The following is a 14,950-nucleotide window of genomic DNA, read 5'->3' as shown; positions in this document are numbered from 1 at the left end:
AGGGTTGCCTTTTCGGTTGGGGTCTTGGGGTTATTCCTGTTCTTGGCAGTCCTCCTTGGTTTCTCCTCTGCATCCCTCGCTTTGGTTTGGGGTTGGGGTTCTCCTCGGCAGGTATATCAGGTGTCTTGTGGCTGGCAGTGCTTTGCATTGTCCTTCTCTTGGGGGCTAGTTCCTGCCGGTGGATCACACGTGCTGCTGGCCCGTCCTGGGTTCTGGTTCATGCTCCTCTTCGCCTGTTCCCTTGAGGGGACTTTCTCTTGTCCCGGTTCCCTTTTGGCCGGTGGTAGTTTCTCCACGGTTTTAGTCCGATCTGCGTTGATGGTGTCCATTCTCTTCCCCTACATTTGGTCGTGGGTCGGGCACATGGTACCCCCTGCCGGGTGGTGGCAGTCCTTTCCGGCAAGGGGCGCGGGCTTAGGTTCTCGGTCGGTGCTGGTTCGATTGGATCCCCTTCTGGTGGGTTCTTAGTCTGGTTTCCGGTGGCCTTTCCTTGGCTTGTCTGGGGTTTGCCCATGCCCTGCGGGGGCTTCTGGTTTCTCCTCTGGGCAGTTTATCCCCTCCCTCGTTTGCCGGGGGGGTACTGGGTTGCCCCCTTGTCACCTTTTGGGATGATTGGGCTGTCCTTGTCTGGGTCTCCTTTGTTCCAGTTTCGGTTTGGGTCCCCGGTGGTACCCCTCTCTGCCTTCTCGTCCGGGCTTCCGGTTTTGCGCTTTCCTCTGGTCCCTTTGCTTGCAGTGGTCTGGGTGTGCCTGGAGGGGGCATTTGTGTTGTTGGTGGTGCCCTCCTAGGTGCTTCTCTCTTGTTTTCTGCTGCTGCGCGTGTTAGTCTATGGTGCTCTGGCTTGGTGGTGAGTCTTGAGCTTCTGGGGTCTTGGCTTGCTCGGGACATGGGTTTGTTTCCTGCTGCCACTTTCGTACTCTCCCTTGTGGGTGTGTGTGCGAGGGGTGCTTTCCTTGTCTGTGGAGGCTGGGGTTTCCCGGTTCCCCTTCCCCGGGCGGGACCCTTCCTTTTCAGTGCGGTGTTTGCATCCTTTTATTCTTGTCCCTGGTTTTAGTTGAGGTACTGTGGCTTGGGGTTTGCGTCTCTGCCCATTACCCTTGAGGTTGTGTGTTCTGCCCCTGGTGTTTCACTGGTTGTGGCTTCTGGGGCTTACTTTTGGGTGCTGAGGCCTGCTGGCTCGGGGTTGCTCCCTGGTGTTGTTGACATTGCTCTGGCTAGTTTCGCCCAGCCCATCTGTCTTTCTCGCCTTGGGTGTCTTGCTGCCGGTGGTTTTTCCTCCCTGTCCTTTTGTGTGCTTTTCGGCTCCTCCTTGTTCGGCTGGGTCGGGCCTGGTTATTGGCTGGCTGTCTGGCCTCCTGGGGGCTCGCTTTGGCAGCTTGCTTACTACTTGTGGCACGTTGCTGGGTCGTTTTGCTTGGCTCCTGGGCGGGGCGGTCTCGCTTCGTGCTACGTTCCGGCCCTGCAGGGTTCTCCTTTCTTTTCTGGCCTTGGTGGCCCCTGATGGGCGTTCGCTTCCTTTCTGGTGGCTGGGCCCTGGGCCTGGTTCCTTTCGCTCTTCTGGGCTCCTTGGACAACCCTTTGTTTTTTTTTGCCTTGGGCATGCCTTGGTTTTTTCTCATGGGTGCCGCTCCCCCTTCTGGGGGGTCCTTTGTGCGACTGGTGTCTTTGTCCCAACTGTTTGTCTCCCCTGCGGATGGGGTTTGGTGCCCTTCGGTGGTTGGCATGCTGCGTTCCCTTCTGTGCCTCATTGCGTTCTGGCAACTGCAGCCTGGCTGTTTTATTTGCGTCTGGTTCCGATGCTTTGGTCCTCGGGTGGATTCGGCTCTATCTGTTGGTGGTCCACCGTTCGGTGTTGATGTATTTCGGTCAGACTGTGTCTGTCTGCTGTGTCTTTTTGCTGGGTCGCGGTGGTGGGCTTGCCCTCTGTTTCTTCGGTTCCTCTGTTTGGCCTTTTGTTCCCCTCTCACTCTTGGCTGTCTGTTGGGCAGTCTTGGTGTTTGGCCCCACTTGCTGCTTTCTGTTCTGGGGCCTTTTTGCTGTTGCCTTTGGCTCCATGCAGTCTGGTTCCGTGCCTTCTCTGTCCTCCTTTAGCCTTTGGTTGGGGCGGTTTTTCTGGTGGCTCTTTTCGTGTCTCGGGGGTCCGTGTTTTCTGGCCCTCCCGGTGTCTTCCTGTCCTGGGCTGGTTCTTCCTGCTCGTGGTTGCCTTTTTCTTGGGTGGTCCTTCCACTCATCTGGTCTTTGGGGTTTGCCCTCTTTTGTGGGCGTCCCATTCTGGTCCGATGGTTTCATGTGAGTTTCCATGAAGCCGCTAGGCTTTGGTCTGTGCTCACTTTGTTAGTCATGTCGCAAGGAAGACTGACGAGGAGGTAATGCCCCGATTACTTACCGGTAATCTTCATTACTCCGAATATAGTCTTCCTCGCCACATGAGTTCCCATCCCTCCCTCCCTGTCTGGCTATCGGCTTCATGTTCCTGCTTGGTATTTTCAGGCTGAAGTGTTGGGCCGGCCCGCCTCTTATAGAGGTCAAGGATGTAATGGGTCGGCCATATTGGGAAGGGATGGGAGGCATGGGAGGCTGACTTGTTTCGCCTTGGAGGGTTCTGGTGTGGAGCTGAAGCTCACTTTGTTAGTCATGTGGCGAGGAAGACTATACTCGGAGTAATGAAGATTACCGGTAAGTAATCGGGGCATTACCATGCCTATGTCTCTCAGTACAGAGCCCCCTTAGTAAAGGCAGGTTTAGTCAGCTTTTTATCTGTCATGTGTCCATCCTGTTGACTTCTGCCTGAGCTTTTTTTCAGTTTAAAGTTCCTTCTTTTTCAAACTTTCCCTTATGAGTTGTGATGTGTCTTGCGCATAATATAATTGTTTCTGTACCATGTGTTGTGTTGTAACAATGTTGTTTTTGGCCCAAGAGGACTCACAGGAATGTAGGGGTTCCTTTTCACCTTCATTGATCTGATCGAAAATTCTAGGTTGACCTTGGTGGGGGGCAAGACTACTAAACTGGCCCCAACTTTAGTTTTCCTTGGCATTGAGATTGATACTGTGACTGGAGCCTGTCATCTACCACTTGAGAAGGTAGCAGAATTTAAAGGAATCAATAAGGACCTGCTAGGGGCCCACAAGGTCACATTGCTTCAACTCCAGGTATTGACAGGGCAGCTTAATTTTGCTCTTTGTATCATCCCAGTGACTGCCCCAATACAAGAGCAATAGCACAAGCCATGTAAGATTTTAAGAAAAAGCCCGATAGGACCAGGCTCTGAGCAGAGATATGGCAGTGCTTAAATCATACATTACCAAAGGGACCAGGACAACCAGCCGTGGGGGGAAGTAAGCTATTTATTAGCTCCAGCTAAGGACAGGGTTCCAGAATGGTACAAAGACAATTCTACGGAGACTGCTGCTTCAATCCGCAATGCACACATACTTATAGTACTAGCCACGCCCATTTGCACAATACATAGTCCCACATTTTGATAAGTTCCTCATCCGACAAGTTCTTCGTCAGTCTTGTGGTGCAATCATGGCATGGGGACATCTGTCTCTGATTGCAAAATGTACACAGCCTTGTGCTTTCTTGCTCAATTGTGTGGTCACAGGGTGCAGCCTCGAGCTTCCTTGATCAGATTGTGTGGTCACAGGGCACAGGAGTTGGTCATGACTGGCTGATTTACCAACAATGGACAGGATGTGACTAAGTCTCTGACAAAACTGGGGGGTGAGGCACACAGGCAGCTTCTCGGAATCGGCTCAACCACAAGGAGGAAGGAGGGTTGAGCAAGCTTCAGCAGGGACGTGAAAAGTAATTCTTCATCAGGTTGCCGAGAGCATGGCAATACAAAATGGAGTCTCGTGGGCCATTTTAATTACAGTTCAATAGTCCCTCCTTTTGCCATGCAGAGGCAACAATCAGTCGTCATCTAGATCAATGTCCATCATCTCCTGGACCTCTTTCTCGATCATCATCATGGCATTGTGATGGTGTGAATTCACTTGTTTGTGTGCCAAAGAGGTGGCACAGAGCCCACACAGCCCGGGCATGCATTGAACACAGAGGCAGCAGGAGAACAATGCGGCTGCAATGATGGCAATGAAAATCATTATCTTCTCCAAAACCAGCCTGTTAGGGACTATGAACCCTCATCCTGATGGATGTCGGAAGCAATCTTATGGAGCTTCTGGATTGCTTGATAAACTGTCGGTGCATTATCAGGGATGTAAATGCAGCAACTTGTTTTGATCAATGTGCAGACTCCTCCACGATCCGCCAGTATTAGGTCAAGTGCCATTCTGTTCTGTAAAGCCATGAGGCGGTCCTCTTGAAGTTCAGCCGTGATGTTACTGAGGGCACCGGCAGTCGCGTTGATGGTGGCCTCTACCACCCTGGTGAGATATCGGAGATTGCGATTGTTGACCAGGTGTTTTCTGTTGTTGCCGAGCCGCCAGATGCCAGAAACGTGTGAGGAGAGCCGAGAGCCAAAAGGAGCGGAGCAGCGAGGACGTGCGTAGCCCCTATAGCAGATCACAGAGCTACCAGCGCGGAGCGTATTGGAGAGCAAGGACAGCAGCAAAATGGCTGCAGTAAAGCGTGAAAACTCGGAAGAAGCCCGTGAGAAGCCCGCGATGAGCAAACCCCCTCCTAGCCTCCAAGAGCTTCCGGAGCCCCAGTGCCTGCCTGGAACTGCCTGCACCGCCTGAGCTAACGAGCCGTGCATATCGGTTCAGCGGCCGGGGGGGATAGCAGACGCGCTACAGTTGCAAGGTAGCTGCTAAGCAGTTAAGTGGGCATATAAGCTGTAACCACGCCCGGGGTAATAAAACCCCTCAGAACCGTAGGCCAGCAGCCTTGCACCCCTTATTAGCACACGAAGGAATAAAGAATCTAAAGGTGCAGCTGGGAGCCAGGGAGTTGGCCACGTAAGGGGAAGGAAAGCAGACCCCGAGTGGCTGACCCACCCCAGTCTGAAAGAAGAGGAAAAAGTGATTACTTGACCAGAGCCCTGTAAAAGTGCCTCACAAGTGAGGCAAAGCTGGCTGGCGGGCAAACGGCACAGCAGAGGTAAGTGAATGCATGAGTAAAAGAATTACCACATTTATAGTAATCCACCACCCTGTTTAACTATAAACAAACTGCGAACTGGAAGTATACAGGAGATAACTGCACTAATACCTGAGACAAAAATAGCCATAAATCAAAGGAAGATGGCCCCAAAAAGAAAGCAAAAATTACGCAAGGAAGCTTTGGAAGAAAGTCCGGGGAGGAGTGAGCTAATGGAGGGTTCAAGGACATTGGAAGAGAGCCAGGAAAGCCAGGTCTCCCCCAAGGACAACAGTAAGGGACGCCGAAAGAAGTGGAAAGATAAAAGGGCCACAAAACAAGTCCCGCAAGCCACGAAGGGTGGCACTTCAACTTCTATCAGGAAAGATAGCATGGTAGCTTCTAAATCGACAAAGGATGTTGTAGGGAAACACTATAAAATTACAGAGTTGCTTGTAATAAATTTGGAAACTGAGGAGGAGCACCGGGCCGAGAACGAAAAAAAACTCAGGGGCTAAGGAGGTGAATCAGACGGAGAAAGATATGGGAGGGCCCCCAGAAGAAGAAATAGAAGAAGAATTGGGGGATCCTCTGCTAATAAACCTCTCCCTCCTGTCCCAAAATCTACAAATAGCAGCACCACGCCTTTCATCTTCCCCCAAACTTTTCTCCCTTTCAACCTCAGAGAATGTAGGGCAATTGGGAACCGAAAGTCGAGCCCAAGTTTTGTTTGGGGGGCTTCAAGTAACCAAGAACCTCAACATTTAAATGGGCAAAAAGACATAATCCAGCAGGACGTTTCTAGAACAGGAATTCAAGCCACCCCGGAGGGAAACCACGCCCAGGACTCAGACCTATCTGCTTCACCCACATTCTCCATAATGGACTTACTATTGATGTTACAGAAAACCCTCCAGCGAATCTTAGAAGTAACATTGTTGAATAATGGTGTTTTAAAATCACAAAAATTGTCCTTAAAAAAGATTGAAGGTGAGCTGGTGGGAATTAAGGGTCAAATGCCGCACATGTTAAGACCAGTGGTTACTCCCCAGCCCACAGAACAAAGCATTGTGAGTGAATCGGCAGAGGCATTGAATAATGTATATATATCCAAACGCCCAATGCTGATAAAAAAGGCAGTGTAAATATGTAAGGGCCCATATAAAAAGCAGGGCGTGCAAGATGCGGGCCCCTAAAACATGACTTAAAACATCACTTAAGGGAAAAAGGGAGGATACGGAGGAACAGTTAAGCCTAAATGCCTCTGCCCAGACCCATGTACCGACGAGACCACTGCAAGCAGAGAGTAAAAGAAACACTCTAAGTGTACAAAGGAAGAGCCAGAGTAGTAAGGGATTAAACGAGAAACCTCCAAAAATCAAATGTATAAATCAGAGAGTAAACCATCCCTCAGGGGGACAAACCCAAAACCACCAGAGTCAGGGTAACTCAGATGAAACATCACAACTTCAAGAGATATTAGGAGGGGAAAGCATAACGAGGCCATCAGGGTGGGCAAAGGGCAGACAGTTAAAACCGGAAACCCCCAAGACAGTATTAGAGGTGGATAATAACAAATGGGTGTACCTGGAACCGGTGCAATCGGGCCAAAGGGGAAAGAAGCTGAGGAAAATGAACCCACTAAATAGGGCACAGATTTTGACTTCCTTTTCGGAATGCACAAGTCTGAGTGGGATTGGCTCAAAAGACCTGAGACAGGTGGGCTTCATAAAAAAAACAATTGGCAAGGAAATAACAAGAGTACTACTTTACTCGGACCTGGTAAAAATGGCAATTGTAAAAGCAGCTGGTGAGATATCCCAGGTGGGAATAAGGGTAATCCCAGAGAGGGAAGTAATGGGAAAAATACACTTAGGAAGTAGTTTCCTAAAATGCCATGCAGGTCTATGGAGGAGACAGGTGAAGCTACTAAGAGATAATGAAGAAGATGGTAGCCGCCTGAACATAGTGGTAATTAATACAGCAAAGGATGACTCTTGGGGTAATTGGAGCCAAAGAAGCTACCTGGGAGAACACTCCGAGAGGTACATGGAGGGAAGGGCTGAGGATGGCGGTCTAAGTGAGGTAGAATAGGATGGTGTGGTGTTGCACAGTCTAAGTCTCTTATCATGAAATGTAAATGGCTTAGGCAATGAGACAAAACAAGAGTACATAAAGAAGATAGTAAATAAAGTGGAAATTGCCTGCCTACAAGAGATGTGCGACGAAACCCCAACCATCGAGGGTTACCTGCAACTAAATCGACCGGCCCTGAAAAAAAGATTTGGTCGCCCTTCAGGGGGAATAAGGACTCTGGTTTCAACAAAAGTATTAAGAGATGTAACCCCCCTAAAAGTGAAATGTAAATGGCTATTGGCTTGTAGATTAGACCTACTGACCTTAGATAAGAAATATGAAATGGTGACTGTTATAAATGTATATATGCAGTGGGATAATGTGGCAGAGTATGTAACTGAGATGGGGAATTTCAAAGAAGACATAGATTCCTTATTAGAAAAATATGCTACAGATGTACTGCTAATTATGGGGGATTTCAACCATAAGCTACACCCAAAGAAGGTCGATCTCTGGAATAGAGAACTGTTGGATGCATACGGAATTAATTATGCCACCTTCCCAGAATGTGACCCCTCGAGACAGGATATGGAACTAGTAAACTTTTTAGGGGGAGGGGTCTCTTTTGCCTAAATGGCAGAGTTAAAACTGACTGCCCGGCAGAGAAGACGTTCAAAATAGGTTTACAAAACTGCCCAATTGATTACGTCTTCATGTTAGCCTGGAATTTCCCTCTAGTACGGGAATTCAAGCTACACCAAAGTCAAACTAGTGATCACAAGCCACTGCAATTAACGATATATGGGGGAAGAAGGGAGCCCAGAGAGAAAGTGATCCCACAAGAAGTGGAATACCCCAAACGTGCGATGACAAGATTAACAGAGGAGTACCTGGGAAAATTAAAGTCCTTTCAACTTAAGGTCAAACTAGGAGAGCTCGGGAGTAAAAACTTGGAATGGTTTGTGGAGAAGATAGCCCAAGTAGTTCAGTGCCCCAGGATAGAACTAAAAAATGATAAAAGAAAGGATACAAGAACTCCAGTAAACCGACTGAAATGGTTCTCCATCGACTGCCAATCTAAAAAAAGTGAGATACAGTCAGCATCAAGAAGCCAAAGGAAAAATTTCAACCAAGAGAGACAAAAACACTTAATTAAGCTGAAAGTTGAGTTTAAAAAAATGGTTACTTATGCAAAAAGGTCATACAAAGAGAAATATTGGGCAAATGTGTTAGAATCAATTGAAGATAAAAACCTAAGACAATTTTGGAAACTGGTAAAAGCAGCTTCCGCCCCAATAGACGGAGAAATGAAATGTGACGTTAGTGAGGCAGCTTGGGAGAAATACTTGAGGGATTTGTATAAGGCTCGAGCTCCCCAAGGAGTTATAGAGTCCCATCTTTGGCAGGAAATATCGGAAGAACTCAAATTAGATTTCAACGAACTGCAAGTAGAAAACACAATAAAGAAATTGAAGCTAACTCGTGCTGCAGGGCCGGATAATCTCCCTGCATTAATACTAAAGTCACAGTTAAAGTGGTGGGCACGATTTCTCTCTCAGATGTTCCAAATAATACTAGTAGAAGGCACAATGCCATTGAATTGTAAGGGCGCTGTAATCAGGCCAATCCATAAAAAAGGTAGTATGGATGCACCTCAAAATTACAGACTGATTAACCTCCTAGATATAGGAGAGAAGGTTTTCTCAAAAATCGTGTTAAACAGATTAAATGCTTGGGCCGACGAGTTCTCAATCATACCCATAGAACAGGGAGGATTCAGACAGGGAGATTCCACGATAGACCACTGCTTTGCACTTTGGGCAATGGCGAGGAAGTCAACAGAACAAAATGGCAAGCTTTGCTGTTGCTTCGTTGACTTCCGAGCAGCGTTCGATTCAGTGGACCAGAATTGCCTATGGGAAACTCTAATTAAGAAAAACATACCAAAAGACCTGCTGGTTATAATAAAAGAATTACATCAAGGTAATTGGGCTCAGGTAATTAGGGATACTGAGGGGTCATTAACGCCAAAAATACCTATCGCAAATGGCCTGAGACAGGGCTGTGTCCTTGCCCCACAGTTATTCTCTATATTTTTGTCTTATCTCCCTGCCTGTCTAGAGGTTGAGGGCAGTGCAAGCCCAAGAATGGATGGTAAAAAGGTGCCTTGTCTTCTATATGCGGACGATCTGGTAATAGCAGACCAGACTGAGTCCGTCCTCCAAAGAAAGTTGAAATCTTTTAGTGATTACTGTGCAAGGACATTTTTAACAGTAAACTTAGACAAGACAAAGATTTTATGCTTTGGGAAAAAGCCCATTAAGTTTAATTGGTTCTTAGGTGATCTTAAATTGGAATCGGTTAATGAGTACCGTTACCTAGGGATGTGGTTCGATAAGACACTAAAGTGGCACACTCACCTGGAAGCCCAAAAAGCAACAGCACACACATCAATCGCTGGTTTAAAAATGTTTAACAGGGACTACGGGGATATGTCTCACCGTCCATTACTAAAGGCTTTCAGCGCAATGATACCCCCACAAGTCCTCTACGGCGCAGAAATCCTTTATTTGAGCGGTAAGGGAGTCTGGGACCTGGAGGAAGTGAAATGCCTGAAAACCCTTTTATCCCTCCCACCATCATCAATGGTCCAAGTAATTAGAACTGAATTAGGAACAAAGTCCTGGGGGGTAGAAGTACAAACGGCAGTGATCAGATTCTGGAAACGCTTGGAAGATGAAAAAAGCCAAAAAGTCGCACAAAGGTGCAGGAAAGAGATCCAATTTAGTAACTTAAAATGGGCAAAAACATGTAATAAATAAATGGTGCAGGCTTGTGAGGGCCTAAAGGTGGAGATGTGCCACGAATCCCAACAATTAGTCTGTACTAAATGTGACCTGAAGTATATTGGGCAAGAAATTTCTAGAAGGTCCGATATGGAATACCTGGCTAAGAAAAAATCAGTAGATTTAATGATGTACTCTTGGTCAAAAGAAAACTGTTTTCCTTATTTGGATATTTTACCAAATCGCTGGTATAGACAGGAGATTCTAAGGATGCGGATTGGGATTAATCCGTGGGTGATAAATAAATAAACTAAATCGAAAATGTTAGACTACAAAGGGTGCTGCAAGTGCAGCCTGGGCACTAAAGGGGATCTAGTGCACATCCTGTTGGACTGTCTAACTACATTAGAACAGCGTAAATTATGGCTGTGCCCAATATTTTTAAAATGTGCTATAAGGACACGGGCACAGGCGCTCCAACTTCTCACGGAATTGCCTTCCATCGAAATTGCAATTGCTCTAGGGAGTTATATGAAGGTAGTACAGAGATCCCAATAAGAGAGGAGCAAATTTTAGAAATGTTAAAATAATTAATTATATAGCTGGTCTAAGAGAAATAGTTGTTTTAATGTATTAATAATTAAGGATTATTCTAAGAAAGCAATATTTTATTGGTATCTGTTTTTAAGAAATGTACCCAGTGTGTGGAAGATTTTAAATTTATTGTGGAAGATTTTATCTGTATCTACTTTTTTCTGTTTCGTTGTAGAATATTTTAAAGCAGTAACTATTCCTTTGCACTTGTTTAAAGATTATGATCTAAATAAACATACTTTTTGACTTGACTTGACTGTTGACCATAAGGCCCCAAAAGGGGAGGAACCCTTTAGCAAAGTCACCAAATTCTTGGCCAGCTGTGTCTTCAGTATCAACCACACCTCTCTTCTGTATGTGGTGTTTTGCATCGGCTGTGTAGGTGGGGGGAGCAACCAAGCAATGTAACAGGTGCCTGCCCAAGACTTGGGCAGCCAGGTGTAGGCCTTGTTCCCACACTCAAAATAGGTATTCAGTGAAGACACCAGAGTTGGGCGAGTCGAACCATTGAGCTGAAGTGTGTAGGCACAGTCACTTTCACCCACCCATACTGTTCCACTGCTCTTCATGCAGTATTGTCCAGGATGTGGGTAGACAGGGAGGTCCCTCAGAGGTGGCAGTCTTTTCTTTCCCCACCATTCTAGATGTTCGATGGATAAAAAGACCCATGATTGTTCTCATATTCATTCTTTTCTGCTGAATCTTTATCCATGTTTGGCCACTCCACAGCCATGATGTGGCGTAATGCTTGTCTGCTACTGATCTTCCCCAGGGATCGGGTGGATATGTCACCTGAATAGAATGCATCAAAGAACACAGTGTACCAGCCGTAGGCCAAACCAGCTTGCGAGAAAGGAGCAGGAATCAGGGACATTCCGGTGCTTGCAGTATGGGGCAGCAACCCACATACCCAACAGTTTGTTGTGTTCACCACAAGCTGGTGCTGGTGTAACATTTGAATGAAAGTGTTGTTAAAGAAACCTGTCCTTCTGTTCTTCTCATGGGTGGGTAATGAAACATGTTGATGAGGTGATTCTGTAGAGGTAGGAGGCTCAGGTGCTGCAAGGGCAGCGTGTATTACCCATCTGAGGCATGCCAGTCCCAGTGAAATAGTCATTAGTACGATTAGACAGATCGAGTCCCGGCCACGTTATCTTTATGTACTCTTGTTTCTTTATTTCTTTGCTCTTCAAGCTTTCAGTGTTCATGTTGTTCATCGTCTGCTTCACTTGGTCTTCCCTAGTTGCTGCCTGGGATTGGTGGTTGCTTCACCGGTCAGTGATTCCGGCAGTCCTATTGGCACGTTCCGGTCCGCTGTACCGGCTCCGGTCAAAAGAAATGCGCCCGTGTATCACAGCCCTGCAGCGATTTGTCGGACCATGTCAAGCAGTGGGCAGAGACCTTTGTCTCTTCAGTCCTTTTTTCTGGGTCGGAGGTTGTACCGGGTGGACCTGGGCGTTGTTTGATCAGGAAACAAAGGCTCTGGCTGTTGAGTGTCCCGCAACCTCAGATGCGAAGGAACGGCAGATTGCAGGATGTCATCGTCTTCTCGTTCAAATGAAGCCCAGGCAATGTTGGCATCACTGAAGGGTACAAAGCGTGGGACTTTCTCACATTCGTCGTCTCCCAGGCCTTCCTTACCCACCGGTCGTATGGTAGTGGTAGAGGCACCTTCTTGCAGTGCACTCCGTGAAACCAGTTTTTTCTTCCTGCCACCTTCACTGCAGACTTGGTAGCCAGCAACACTTGCTGGGGTGGCTTCCACCTCGGCTTCAAGTTTTTTGTTCTCTGGAAATTTCGGATGCAGACCCAGTCGCCTGGCTGGATGGTGTGACCAGGGCCCTCGGGTTTGGGTGGCAGGATATCTTGTACCTGACGATGAATGAGACGTAGGTTAGTGTTCAATTCATGTAAATAATCAATCAACAATGGGTAGTCAATGTCGGAATATTTGTTTGGGTGGGGTACTCCCCAAACATTTGCTGGCCGACCAAACACTATCTCATACCGGGATAGTCCGGTACGGGAATGTGCCGTGGCTCTAGTTGATAGGAGGGCAAGGGGCAGGGCGTCCGGCCAAGACAGTCCTGTGTCAGCCTGGATCTTTGCCATTTTTAATTTCAGTGTTCCATTGTGGCGCTCAACCAAACCTGCTGACTGGGGGTGATTGGCGCCATGGAATTTCTGTCTGATCCCCATCCCTACACACACTTTCTTCATTATTTCGCCTGTAAAATGGCTTCCGTTGTCGCTCCAGATTATTCTGGGCATCCCAAATCTGGGAAAAAATTCCTTCAACAGTATTTTGGCAATGCTTATAGCAGTGTTGTCCTTAAGAGGGTAGGCTTCGATCCACTTACTAAAGGCACACACAACTACCAGATTTTGGAAAAGGGGGGTGGTGATGGACAGAGTTTCTGAATGATGCAGAATACTCTTACCAAGTCAAGAGATCATGGTTTTAATCCATCACCGTTTTTTAGCTCAATGCACCATCCCAGCTCAGAACTTGGCTATATGCAAATTAGTCTGTTCCTGTCCCAGTGCATGCTGGGAACAGGGCAAACCAAACTACCAAGCCAATTCTTAAACTGGGAAGGAAACAAGCTTCCGGGGACCGGTTTCTGGCATCACAGCCTTCTTCGGCCCGGCTTGCTTGAATCCTGATGGTGCAATGAGCAAGGGACTCACGTCTGAGCATACCCTCCCACACATAGTGTGGACAAACCGATTTTGGAAAAGGGGGGTGGTGATGGACAGAGTTTCTGAATGATGCAGAATACTCTTACCAAGTCAAGAGATCATGGTTTTAATCCATCACCGTTTTTTAGCTCAATGCACCATCCCAGCTCAGAACTGGGCTATATGCAAATTAGTCTGTTCCTGTCCCAGTGCATGCTGGGAACAGGGCAAACCAAACTACCAAGCCAATTCTTATACTGGGAAGGAAACAAGCTTCCGGGGACCGGTTTCTGGCATCACAGCCGTCTTCGACACACAACTACCAGGACATATCGGAGATTGTTGCATTTTTGCATCTTTATGTAATCTATTTGGAGCACTTCGAAGGGGTAAGATGAGGGTGCAAAATTCCCAGCAGGTGTTGGTGTGCCTTTTCCGGGGTTATGCGTCAAACAAATCATGCAATGCCTGACTAACCTCTCAGCATATTTTGGGATGTGTTTATTTTGCCTTACCAGAGCTAGCAATTTGCAAATGCCTTTTGCACTAATGTGAGCTGGGCCATGAGCCCTAGTGACCACTGGCAAAACATAGGCATCGGGTAACAACCATCGTTGTTGTTCAGACAGATCCGTCCAACAGCCATTCTCATTTAATAGGCCTGTTTCATCTTCCCAGGGAGACTTTTCCTCTCTAGTTGCCTCTGCCTGTATTTCCTTCACATTCTCAATAGTATCCTTGTGCATCCCTTTCTCCGGTACCCAGTTTGAGGGGCCAGCTACATACATACGGGCAGAGACATCTTTAGCTGTTGCCTTTGCAGTCTGATCAGCAAATGCATTACCCCTTCCTATGTCATCAGTTACTTTCTTGTGGGCGCTACATTTGACCACAGCTATCTTTGAAGGAAGAGTCAATGTTTCTAACAGCCTGCTGACCAGATGACCATGATGTATCTTAGTACCTTGAGAAGTAAAAAATCCCCTCTCAGCCCATAGTTGCCCAAAATTATGGGCCACGCCGAAGGCGTACTGGCTGTCAGTGTAGATGCTGACGGCCATCCCCGTACTCAGTTCACAAGCTCTAATTAGTGCCACTAACTCAGCAGCCTGGGCTGATGGTAAGGTATTCTCTCACTCTCTACTAATGTCTGTAACATGGTGATGGCATAGGCAGCAGTTGTGCTACCATCAGGAAGTTTGAAGCAAGAACCAGCCACATACAGGGTACCATCAGGGTCAGCGAGGGGTGTGTCAGTCAAATCCACACGGCCTTTAGTCTCTTCCTCCGTCCGGAAGACACAATCATGTGGATCAGAACTAGTGTCATCATCAACAAAGGGTAGCAAAGTGGCTGGATTGAGCGTAGTGCAGCGCCGGATGGTGATATGACTGGCAAAGAGAGTCAATTCATATCCAGACAAATGTGCACTAGTAAGGTGTTGAGTTTTTGGTCCTATTTAATAAAGTGTCAACTGCGTGAGGAACCATAACTGTAAGTGCAGTATCAAGGACCAGGCCAGCAGATTGGTGAATGGATATGGCAGCTGCAGATGCTGCTCTCAAGCAACTGGGTAGTGCGCGGGCCACGGGATCTAGAACTGCAGAAAAATATGCACAGGGGAGTTGTCTGTCGCCAAAGCGCTGTGTTAGCACTGACAATGTGCAACCTTCATGCTTGTGTACAAAAAGAGTGAAGGGTTTCTGATAACTAGGGGTGCCTAGTACCGGGGCCGAACAAAAGGCTGTTTTCAGTTCTTCAAATGC

The sequence above is a fragment of the Lissotriton helveticus genome, chromosome 10 (assembly GCF_964261635.1).
Source record: "Lissotriton helveticus chromosome 10, aLisHel1.1, whole genome shotgun sequence".
In the NCBI taxonomy this organism is placed as follows: Eukaryota; Metazoa; Chordata; class Amphibia; order Caudata; family Salamandridae; genus Lissotriton; species Lissotriton helveticus.
Note: the sequence above shows the minus strand (reverse complement) of the source record.